Source organism: Cryptotermes secundus, unplaced genomic scaffold (assembly GCF_002891405.2).
Source record: "Cryptotermes secundus unplaced genomic scaffold, Csec_1.0 scaffold979, whole genome shotgun sequence".
Lineage (NCBI taxonomy): Eukaryota > Metazoa > Arthropoda > Insecta > Blattodea > Kalotermitidae > Cryptotermes > Cryptotermes secundus.
The window spans coordinates 408,139-421,395 of record NW_019736411.1 but is presented as its reverse complement, the minus strand read 5'-3'; the positions used below and the strand labels follow the sequence as shown (position 1 = coordinate 421,395).

At 39.2% G+C, this 13,257-nt stretch overlaps 1 long non-coding RNA gene across 1 annotated transcript in view; it reads left to right on the top strand.

The window, feature by feature from the left end:
* The window catches only part of LOC117282746, a 538,891-nt gene that overhangs the window by 261,529 nt on the left and 264,105 nt on the right, over positions 1-13,257 (top strand). The gene's annotated exons all lie outside the window — the stretch shown is intronic.

Sequence of the window (13,257 nt, the reverse complement as noted above, 5' to 3'; positions counted from 1 at the left end):
GATGGGACAGCCTGAAGATGTTCCAAAATATGGACCGAAACATGTAGCAACTATCAAATAAAACCAACGGAAGCAGTTCGATTTGTTTTTTATTATTTTTATTGTTGTGTTGACGTCAAAATACCACCAATCATGTTACACAACAGGATGCAAACAGTGAACCTAACGATTGTCACGAAAACAATTGCCTTAATCGGCATTGCATTTTCCTCTCTCTTGATCGCATCCCCAGTTCCTATCCAGACCTTCTTCATTTATTTTGTACATCTGGCGTTTCTTTATTGATAGTGGGGTGGGGCTAAGTCCCTTATACTGCGGCCACTTCTGGCCTATTGCACCAGCCCCAGATGATAGGTGAGGGTGATTGTGGAGCAATTGGTGGAATGAAGATTGGCAGGGGAAACCGAAGTACTAGGAGAAAACCTGCCCCAGAGCCACTTTGTCCATCACAAATCCCACTTGATCAGACCCGGGATCGAACCCTGGCAGCCTCGGTGGAAAACCAGCGACTAACCGCTTGAGCTATGGTTCGGCCCTACATCTGGCGTTAGTGAATAAGACACATTTATATTCCTAATTATTAATCCTATCCGATGAACAGTTTAATCTCATCCGTTTTCTCCTTTTCAATTTCCTGGCCTCGAATGTGGTTTATAAATTACTTCCGTTACGGCTCCGCAGAAGGAACTGTATTCCTTACAGATATGGCTTCTATCATACTCGCCCTTCAGTATATGTCGATCATTGTGTGGATCATATCCTTCTTAACAACTAAACATTGGCCATGAAATAGGAAGCTAAAGCTTACGGCTGAAATGTATTTTAACACTATGAAATAATAGGAAATTATCTGATCTTTCTTTGTGCTCTCCCTGTCAGTGTTATTAATAAACATCATAAGGCGTAATCGTCATATTCATATATTGATCGGAATCAGTTTGTCTTCAGTCAATATCTTCACATGCAGGATTGTTTTAACTATTCGGAATGCAATTAAAATACTTCGGATTTAGCTAGCAGGTAGCTGCATTTTGATTTGCATTCTACTACGGTAATTTCGTGGATATCGATCAATAGAAAAATATTTGACATTTTGTTGAGTATATAGCACTCCAGGAACAACAAAGGAACTGACAATCGAATTTAGTCTGGTCTTCACAGGAGTGGTCTTTCGTTGTATTCTTTAATACTTCTGTACTCAATAAACCAATAGAAATACTAAACAAACGTTTTTAGATTCGCGAAATTCAAGTGCCAAAAGCTTTCAAGACAAAAGAGAGCACTTTATCCTCTTTGAAACTAGGGTTCTCTGTTAAATGTGACCGACATCTTGACAGAAAACTGCAGGTAGAGGAAGGCCTCATGCGACATTAAACGAGAAAGCTTTCAGCTTTGATGTATCTGCAAACAATATTGGTTTAATATTTAAGGATTAGTTCCTCTTAAAGAAGATCAAATGTAAGTCGAGTAGCATGTGTTGTAGGAGAAGTATGCGCTTTAATTTACATATACACGTACATTTGTATCCAAATAGAGGTTAGTTTAGTATATGTAGTGCAGTATGAAAATGCTTATTTACTACGCTAATACAAGGGGAATCTGTTCAGTGCTATAAGCTCATGAAAGCACAGAATTGTCTGAATCTTCTGATTGAAAGGGAATGATTAGCTGTCTCCTAATTGCAACAACTACGAACTTGTAACGGTGTATGTAACAAAAGCCTAGCACAAAAATGGCTCTGAGAAAACCGACTTAGACTTAATTAAGTAAAATCTCACATAAGTAGAAGTGATTTGAAATCTTAAAAAACAAATCATCAGTACAAAACGGCTATAATATTTCGGTTTATTTTTTAACCTACTGTCCTAATTTTAAAAAACAGAAGTAGGCTTATGAGATCATCTTGCTGTTTGTGTGTCGATGCGTTTGTATATGTATCCCCCTCTAACAACTATCCAGTGTCTCAGTCGATCGTAGTGGAGGTCGTTTTAGTGGTGTACACCATAAATCGCTTCAATCAGTATTGCAACATCGACATTGTAGCCTCTCAAATGTTGCAGTTATACCTTAACATTGCTAGAATAATTGAAGAGGTCGTCATGAAATTGACACGTGAGTCTTGCCACATGAGGCTGTCTCAACAGCATTGTTCAAACATTTCTCCCATCAGAAATATCAACAGCGGAGTCTCTAAACTCTGTTGTTTCTTTACATCTTTTTTCCTTGGCACTACAGCCCCAGTGGGCCTAGGCCTACCTCCATGAACTCCGTTCACTCCGGTTTTCCTAGATCTTACACATTTGGTATGACTACTTGGGCGGGTGATCAGCTCGTCGCAAGGCCTCTACCTGTACACAAACACAGAAAAATGCACACACAAACTAAACATCTATGCCCTGAGTGGGATTCGAACCCACGATCCCGGCTTCCGAGCGAGCGAAGACAGTGCACGCCTTAGACCGCGCGGCTACCGTGACCGGCACATTGACATCATTACTCATACCTATTTCCTTCTGTCTAATGGGTACCGGGGACTTTTTCACCGGGGGTAAAGCTGCAAGGATGTGAAGCTGATCACTCACCTCCAGTTAGTGCCGAGGTCAAGAAAATGTGGACCTATACACCCGCTCCCCCATACGTCTTAATGGAATAGTGCTTCGTTGGTTAAGCACAGAGATAACTTTACGTTTACTCGTACGTATTAAAGCATATTTCTAATTGTCGTGTCAGATACTCAGATTAAACTTCTTATATTTAATCATAATTTTTTCTTAGTTTAATTTGCGGATGCCGAAATATGCATATCTGACTCACTTTATTACCCTTGACAAGCACCATATTTTACATGTCAGTTCATATTTCCGGCCAAAGCCACGGTTCGAGTCAAACTGAGTCCCCTCGGCACGGCGGCCACTGATTGGCCTATTGTAGCCAGCCCCGGGTGATTATGATGATGGAGAATTTGCTGGAATGAAGATTGGTAAGGGAAACCGAAGTACTTGGAGAAAACTCTCCCCAGCGCCACTTTGTCCACCACAAATCCCACTTGACCGAACCCGTGCTCGAACCCGGACCGCCGCTGTGGGAAGCCAGCGACTAACCGCTTGAGCTATGGCGCGGTCTTAATTTCTGAGTTCCACTCAAGGGTAACAACGTGTGGGCGGGTGACAGGGAGCAGAGTGGTACGTGTATGGGTGAGGCTTTGTAGAAATAACTATGTGTGTCTTAGAACGTGGACTTCTGTTTATTACTTATACTATCTGATTTTGGAACTTTCATTTATCAGTAACGACCACTAAGATGTAGATAAGCAGAAATCTAAACAATTCGTGATCTTTCTCAGAATTGGAAGTTGTCTAGTTTTAGAATTGTTAAATATTTTGAATGCTGAATTGACGTTAATTACCATAGACATCGTCTATTAAACTCCTGGTTGCAAGAATTGAAGGAATTAATTCCATCTCCTTATCGGGCGTCCTTGTCATCTTCTGATCTTAGATTTATACTGATGGAGTAGGCTCGAGTTTCATATTTTGGACATTCCTTTAGAATGACAGAGCTGTATCAATTTACTGTCGCAAATTTTTGTATTCCCAGTTCTGCCTGTTAGGCAATGTACAGCCCCGCACAAATATGTAAATAAACTAAAAAGGTATGTTCTCAGAAATATTGCTTTGTATATATTCTTTACGTGTATAATCCGCTATTATGAATTCTACTGAGAAAATGAATTCCTTCTATGTCTATTCTTCTCATCTGTTCTTTCGTTAATACGTGACTTTCGTATCCTTGTAAAAGCAATGGAATGGCTACTGTTGTTGTGTGAATTATGTAATATTCAATTAAATAGTAATTTCCCATTAGCAGTACCGTTGTTTGTTTACTTCTGCCGCGGGTAGGCTGCGGTTGTAATTTCCATGCTCTGAGTTATCAATGACTATCTGTCTATCTATCTGTCTATCTGTTTATGACTCTACAGCCCTTTATTGGATCTTGGCCGATTTTTCAGTTTCCTGATCTTTTACACAGTCAGTAGGACTCCTTGGATGGGGAATCAGCCTGTCGCAAGGCCGCTACCTACACACAGAAGAACAAAAACACGGAATAAACGTACAGGGGCATCCATGCCTCGAGTGGGATTCGAACCCACGAGCCCAGTTGAACACTGGCTGAAGACGGTTCGTACCTTAGACTGCGCGGTCAATGTAATCGGCTTATTGATTCTTGTACGTATCCGAAATTCCTCTATATACACGTCGTCCAATAAGACAATCCTGGTCGCGGGAAGGAGAACAAATCATTTGTTGGAAGAAGATAGATGTCTATTTGGGGAAACACTGAGATGTCACGGATTAGTTTTTAAGGGCACGTAAAACAGACATTTATCAAACAGTTTTCTGGAGACCAGCTTCAGCGGCAAGGACGTTCGAACTTTGAACTTGCCTGCCTCTCAACACATGTTCACTCTTCTCGAAATTGTTAAGTGTGAATGGAGATAAATTGAAATACAGAAAATAGCAGACAGATACGCGGTAGCGAAGTTGCTACAAGCCGGAAGGTCGCTGGTTCGAATCCCGATAAGGTGGATATTTTTAAATTTATCTAATCCTTCCAACCGCACTATGGTCCTGGGGTCCACTCAACCTCTAACAGAAATGAGTAGCAGGAATCTTTCTGGGAGGGCAAAGGGCGGCGGCGCGTAAGGATTCCGCCGTCTGTGAGCCGATTATCTAGAGAAAATGTGGGAGTCTCAAACTCTACAACCCTATGGGCCTCCACGGCCTGTTACAAGGGTAATTTTGCCTTTTTACCTTTTTCAGAAATTATCAGTGCTTATTAATTAATTAAGAATTATACCTACCTTCCAGGAGCCGGGATAGCGTAGTCGGTAAGGAGACTGGCTACGGGCTGGACTGCTACTCAGGAAATTTCCAGCAATTGATGGAACCCGAAAGTTCATTACCATGTTCACAAGAGTTCTCCACTCGTCCCTATCCTGAGCCAGATCGATCCAGTCCATACTATCCATCTTATTTCTCTAAGATTCATTTTAATATTATCCACCTACTTACGTGTTGATCTTAGTGGTCTCTTTCCTTCTGGCTTTCCTACCAATATCCTGTATGCATTCATCTTTACCATCATTCGTGTTACATGCCCTGCCCATCTCACCCTCCTTGACTTCATAGTTCTAATTATACTTGGCAAAGAGTACAATTAATGAAGCTCGTCATTATGAAGTTTTCTCAAACCTCTCGACAGTTCATCTCTCTTCGGTCCGAAAATTCTCCTCTGCACCCTGTTCTCAAACACCCTCAGCCTGTGTTCCTCCCTTAAGGTCAGAGACCAAGTTTCACATCCAAAATTCCACGGGTGAATTTGTAATTTTCTATATCCTAATTTTCACATTTTTAGACCCAAAACAAGAAGAAAAAAAAAGGTTCTGGACTGAATGGCAGCAAGCATTACAAGAATTCAATCTCCTCTTAATTTCCTCCTGGATTAAGTTTTGATTTGTTACTGTCGTTACAAATATCTGAAATGTGTACATTTTCAAAGGATCTCTTAGCTGTCTTCATATCACGAGTTTGCCGTGTATTCTGCTGACGATACAGCAACATGCACTTAAATTAGCGTTCATTGTTTATCTTCCGTCAAAATGGCAACACTTTTACGTTCTACACTACTACATTCTACTAGTCTTAAAGACCAGTAAAGACAACACCACACGCTGTGGAGGAAGCACACACAAACCAGGAGCGTATGGCAGTCAAAAACTGAAAGTAGACCACGAACATGAGGGGCAAGCTGCCGAGAAAGACACCTTGATACATTTATGAAAATTACGACACCCCGGGTGAGGCGAAATAATATGCAACATATTTTTTAAAGGACTTTATCTCGTTTTACTTAAGAAGACTTCAGCGTGTGATTTTAACACGAATTAAAACAGTGTAGCAGTTTTTAAAACAGTTTTTGTAAAATATCTGTAACATAAAAACACCTGAAGATGGCCGTTTGAGGCCGAAACATGTAGTGTTGAAGTGTAGAATGTAAAAGTGTTGCAAATTTTGATGGAAGATAAACAATGGACTCTAATTTGAACAATTGCAACGGGATGCCGAAATACAGAAACGTGTACTTAGTTTTCTCTGTGTTTACTTCTAGGCCAGCCTCCTTTTCTTATTTAATATTTTGTGGGGTGAGACTGAGTCCACTTGGTACTGCGGCCACTTCTGGCCTATTGTACCGGCCCCAGATGATACGTGAGGGTGATTGTGGAGCAATTGGTGGAATGATGATTGGCTGGGGAAACCGAAGTACTCAGAGAAACCCTGCCCCAGCACCAGTTTGTCCACCACAAATCCCACTTGACCAGACCCGGGATCGAACCCGGGCCGCCACGGTGGGAAGCTAGCGACTAACTGCTTGAGCTGTGGCGCGGCCCAGGCCAGCCTCCTTACTAGCGTCAATTAAAGTTTCTGTTTTCTATGGCACGTATGTTATCATCATCGGCATGGACCAGCAGCTGATATGTCCCATTTAATTTCGGTCCCGCCTGGTTTTCCTGGACGTTCCTAATGGCATATAATAAAGTAGAAAAGCAGTGGCGATAAAGCATCTCCTTGTTTTTAGTATACAATGTCATATACATGTTCAAATCCTTAGTGAGTTAAGCATTTTAATTCACGGATCAATGGAGGAGACGAATTCAGTGAATCAAGAAATAAAATATGGGATAATCACTTTAGTTTAGCTACGTGAAGCATTTTGCACTACTTGAAATACTTCTCAAATAAGAAACAAAAGTTTGTAAGAATTAATTTAGAGCTGAGAAGAAGCTATAAGGATGTCTACGTACACAGCTCAGATGGAGTATTCTCTTCTGAAGTGTGTGTTTGAAAAATATTACAGTTTATATTTAAAAATTAAAACTTCTTCAAGACATATAACTTGTTATCTGCATGCGTTATTTTCTAATTATAATACTATGACAAGAGAGCTTCCATAAACGAAATAAACTTTAAATAATACAATTTTGTGGAACATACCCATTTAAGAAGGTTCGTGTCGTTTTAATTTGATGACATTTACTCAAGATATCATGATACTTATACAGAATGAAGCTCTTGAATTTTACGAATGGATTATTCACCCCTCTTTTGTATACGTATTCAAAAGAATGTTAATGTCTTCCGGGATATGACGCTGTACACCCTGATGGATGTATACAGAACCGCTGAAGTAAAGCATTCACCCCTTTCTTTGGTTATTAGTTTACTGAGTTTGTCAGGACTCGAATTACGCCTAGAAAGTTGCTGAAGTGATTACGCTAGTGACTTCCGTTCGGGAATTTTCAGGGTTTAATAACTTTAGTAACACCAACTACACATCCTGAGAATTTTTGTGGTCTTCATCAGTCCCACCAGGCAAATTCAAGGAAGTTTCATTAAAGTATGCCACGACCACTTCCTTCCATTACAATTAAAATCCTTCCTAATTCATTCTCATCCTACAAATGAAAGCTTTAATGAGTACGTAATTAGATAGCATGCAGATAACATTCGAATTATGTACTAAGTTTATCTATTACAATAAAATTAGTATGGCTTATCAATATTTATATTTATTCCTTGAAACTGCATTACATAGTACCTTCCAGATGTCTAAATTTCGAATCCCCCTGCAACTGAAACAACCATTGAGAATAGCCCATTTTCTCGTCCTTACACATCGTTCAGTATCTCCAGAAGACTGTTAACCCTTACCTAACCTGGCAACCTTAAAGCCTATGTATGGCTTGCACTTTGCGCCTGGGCCAGGACTACTTTCCATATCACATAAATATCACTTCTCACTCCACAAGGCCATACCGCAGAGCACAGATAGTAGGGTCGCAGTGTTGGGGTGTGAGGCAGTGTTTCGTGTAGAAACTGGTAGATACTCTCCCATCCTGAAATAACCTCGTGTACATTTATGGCACGTTCTAACATTAGATTGATTCTTCCATCACGAAACAAGAGCAAAACAAACCGTGTTCTCGAATACTCGTATAGCGTGCTAGAGATAGGAATCAACAAGACTGACCTCTAACTCGTAATGCAATGTTAACAGGGGACAATACCGTCCGTAATGGATATTACCTTCCGGTCACGGTAGCCGAGCGGTCTAAGGCATGTACTGTCTTCGCTCGCTTCGAAACCGGGATCGTGGGTTTGAATCCCACTCAGGGCATGGATGTTTAGTTTGTGTGTGTACGTTTTTCTGTGTTTATGTACAGGTAGAGGCCTTGCGACGAGCTGATCACCCGCCCAAGGTGTCCTACCGAATGTGTAGGATCTAGAAAAACCGAAGTGAACAGAGAAGTTCATAGAGGTAGGCCTAGGCCCACTGGGGCTGTAGTGCCAAGGAAAAAGATGGATATTTCCTATCTACATCTGATTCAGATCTGCTGTACCTATATGTTGCTGCTATGTTAGGGAAAGTGGCCAATCGGAATTGCAAGTCAATACGGAAAGATCTAGAAGCCTTGTTTTGAAAAGAAGGCATGTGAATTGATTACTGAAAACCGAAATTATAAAACATGAACTTATCTATCGTAAACGCAGTAGCAGTTAGGATTCTGAAACTGTTAATTATAAATTTCCTTTAAGGACAAATTCTTATTTTTAGAAAACGGACACAGTTCCCGGACCCGTAAATTATGGGACATGTAAGGAATGAAGCTTCCCATGAAATGGTCATAACTGAGTAGCTGAGATGTGAATTTCGTCTATAGCGTTAGAATCCCGCTGTTGACAACGGTGTGAGGCATGATTTGTAACAAACTTCTCACATCATTTTGTAGCGCATGGGAACTTATCTCATTCGCAGTTAAACAAAGAGTAAAACATGAACACTTGACGGATGCCTGTACCCATCTGCTTAGTTTCTGTTTGTTCTTTTTCTGTTCAAGACTAAGTAACAGATTTGGACTATACTTGGTTTTGGGGGGTCAAAACCGTAACTTTATAGGCAAGTTTGTTTCCCTTCATATTTGAGCAAATTACGTGATGTCGAACACAATGCCGATGTGAAAATTTATAAGTTATTCCCAAAATCCCACTGCCATACCATTACAACCAATAAACTCATTGTACACAGTAAATGTGAGTGAGATTTTGATATTTGTTGTATTAAGGCGGAAAAACAATAATTAAATTATGTCATTATATTTTAACATGTGGTGAAAGTGTTTGTGTTATACACCTTTCGTTGTAAGAAGTTAATATTATTATCCAGTTGCTACAACACAGAATACCTTGACCTACCTTCTCTACCAGAACCGTATAACACGGAGTGATGTTTGAAACTGCAGTAGCTTTAGTTTAGCCTGCATATTACTCCTAGTTTCTCCGTTATATATTTTTAGAGCAAGATGACATAGAATACAATGGTGTAGATAAATATAAAGAATGCTTGTTCTTATACACATAAATATACATGGAAAACAATTCAAAAGCTGCGCAGTCCGTCAGGTTGCCCAGCTGTAAAAGTGTCAAGTATAAGCTTCTTCAATGTGAAACACGGTTTGTACTTCTCTGACTTATCACTACCTACTGTTGTCTCAATATTGGTCTGTAGTTCGACTGTGAATGTGGAGTGTGTTTGTAATATTAACATTGACTCTACCGACACTTATGCTTGTTTGCTTGTGGATAGTGAGACTCAGGGTTTGTATGCAAGGGTGCAAGCAACACCGACATGAGACGTAAATGAGTGTAGTAGTAAAGATAAGCAGCGGCACGCACACAGGGAGCCTACACAGAATAACACCTGTACAGTGCTGAAAACAAGAAGTAGCCGCTGCAGCACTATAGACATAGGGCGAGTAGCCCTGAGAATTTTAAATTTTAAAAATTTAAAATTTGGAAAAAAAAAATGTAAAGGAATTTTTAAAATTGGAACTGAAGATTTTGAAAAGTGCCAGTTCATGAAAGTCAAAATTGACGTATGTAGGTAACAAAGATAATGTACGAATCAGACAAATATCAGCGAAGTAGATTCTGTTAGCAACGACAAATGGAACAATTGGGAAGACCTGTGTTTTCAAGTTTAAACTAAGTGCAGTGTAACAGCTACGTGAGTGTGTACACCTGATGATGGCCGTTTGCGGCCGAAACATGTAGTGTAGAAGAAGGCAAGACGAAAGACCTACAATAAATTGTTTCGCTTAGGACGGTATTTATATCATATATCTTAAACGAGTGTGTTAACAGTGCTGTAAATGGAAGTACGGTCTAGCTTGTAGTGTGCAGATGCACGTACACAACTGTACCTTCAGAGGCGACTGGGCCATATCGCACTTTTCATTTCAAAAAGGAATTCTAAATATGGAATATTTTTTCATATGCTTAAGTAAGTACCGCAGGAGGAGAAGGGTCTGTATGTTTTCTTGACCTTGCATTCAGTTAATGGGAATAGTGACCTTTGTGCCGCGGTAGCTTTTTCTTGAGACCCCCTTACCTACTGAATTGAAGTTTAGATGGGCCTCAGAGCCAGTCTGGATGTGTTGGAGAAGAAAAATCTCTGCTTAAAATGAGAATCCAGTCCTTGTTCTCAAATGCATAACCAGTCACTATATTTACTGAGCTACCTATTCTATTAAAAGAATAAGTAATTTCTACATCTCAGTAGCTGACATTCAAGTTCTTCGACCTGACTTAAATGAAAGAGTTATATTACTTATCCATTGCATCATGGCTATACGCAACACTCTTGCTCGTGGCTAGTAGCTGTGTGTGTATTGGATTTTATTTTTCAGCGTCGTGCTGATGGTTAAGCCCCATGTATCTGGATGAGCATTGTAGTTTATTTTATCTGTAGGATATCGGAAAATGTAAGTGTTCAATAAATCGTTTTTATCCTCATAATCAAAAGGGGAGTGGACATCACTGAAGTTTTCAGACACAGTAGGATCTTGAGAAGATGTGGAACGGTCAATATCACGGGTAAATACAACAGAGATTCGTACGTCTAGCGCCTTGTTTGGGGTCCTCAAAGAAATCAGTACCCTAAACACCTGCTTAAGTAGTAATCTGTCACGCCCTTCATTGTAACACTGTCAGTGAAAGGCCATAAAGTCAGTTTCTGCTCTGTGTGCTTCCATTTGTAGAAGTGATCAACCCGTTTTGAATTACTCAACATTTCAATTTCTTTGATATATTGGGTTTTTGGACTTTATCCATCGTCCAGTGATTGAGGCTAGCTCTTTCTAACGGACCCAACTGAATAGGTGTTTTCCTTCACCTGAGGACGGAAACAGATCCAGTTTCCGAAACGTCGTGTTTTTATTTGTTATCTTAAAAACCAGGACGATGGATAAAGTCCAAAAACCCAATATATCAATGTGTCATACACCATCGTCAGAATCCTATAGTAACTACTTATTTCAATTTCTGCTTTAATCTTTAAGACGCTTTACAATTAATGATGCAGAAGGGTTTCGATATTTCATTTCGAAACATTTATCATAACTTTTGGTTAGTTGTATTTATGTGACATTAATTTGTTCCAAATTCCAATCGGAACCACTGACTGCAGGGTTCTATTTGGCCTTTCTGTGAAATAACTTTATGAAAAGTTTCAAACCAAGCTTCAGAATAATTCGCTTTCGCATGAAAGTCTCAGTATTAAATTTCTAAAGACGATATAGACTGCCCACGTGTGTTTGGATTTTTAGGAAACAAACTTTGCGTCGAATCTGGAACCTCGCTAAACATCATACGTTTTGTGTGCGAAAATATACACAATTCTGAAAAATTTACTGATTGCTTGATTTCTGGGGGAGGGATTTCCTTATGAAACTCTTTTATCCCAAATTCCAACTCCTCTTTCTGTTCACTTATACCAATTTACTGTTGTCTCGTTGTAGTGGAAGACTTAAACGTATATTGTAAAATTAAGTACTTCCTTCTTAAATCTGCCTACCAAAACAGTTACTTGAAAGTCAAATATTCGTAGATCTTGCTCACAATAGTAGCATTCAGTAAGTATTAGAACGTCTCCTTTGTGGGTTTAATTGCAGTATTTCAACCCGTGAGCGCGAAATACTCGTATATTCTCTGTCTGGCCTCCGACAGTTGTTATTACTCGTACTTCTGTGATCGGAGCTGAGGCTGCTTTGCGGAAGAATTACGAACTGTCTCGTCTTGATCGAGGTGTACGTGAGGTTCTTGGATTGTCTAGGGTCATATTCTATTGAATGAAACATGGAAATTATTCCAGCTATAAGCTTTGTTCTTTATTCAGGACGATACGAACTCAATATCATATATATTATATAATAATGATATATGTTATCTAACTCTATGAGATTTATGTTGGATACTTTCACGGCCTGCTGGGAAATTTATGTATTTTGGCCAATTAACTTTTAATGACTTTAGGAATAAAATCCTAAAGTGCATGTTTTCCCATTTGGTCGTGTTACATAATGTTAAATTTCCTATACATATGAAAATTACACCCTTATTCGACACATATATTTGTCTATATTTGATCACTACATTATATCAGTTCTGCTGCACAAAGCATCCATCAGCTGCAAAAAATATATTTTGTCCTATGTAAGACAACAATGATCAGATAGTATGCGAATATAGGCCTATAATATAGTCTAATAATATCTACATTGAAGAGCATAATTTCATATACTCGTAGGCTACACAGCCATCTTGTTGCTCACGGTTTACTTTTCCGAGGTTACGTAATTCCTTTCAGGTTCCTGTACTTCTTTGATAAATGCGTAGCAAAAGTCTCGTAATGCTTATCAAAAATGGAAAATGTGCAAATATTCCCTCCTGAACAAGTAGTACCTGTTATTCCTCTCTGCTTGATTTTATATTAACGTTGGGAGTCATTGAAATTGATGAATAAGGTTTGTAGCATATTCGATTACATTACTTCTTATGGACTATTCATGATACGCAAAATAGGTGTCGTTTAAGAACATCAAAATTTCTATGTTGCATTACAACCTTTTTGATTTTGATAAATCCTTCAGTGTTTCCGGCTAATATTACTCGTATGTAGCAACGTCAACAACACTTATTATATCAGAGAATTTGGATGACTTGGTAATGCATTGTTGTGCATGAAATATATCGGTCTCTGTTTCATATAGACCATAAAAGGAAAATCACCCAACATTGGAGTAGTCGGTTACAATAGAGTGCAATATATTAATATTGAATTGAAATGGCTTTTGAGTTAGAT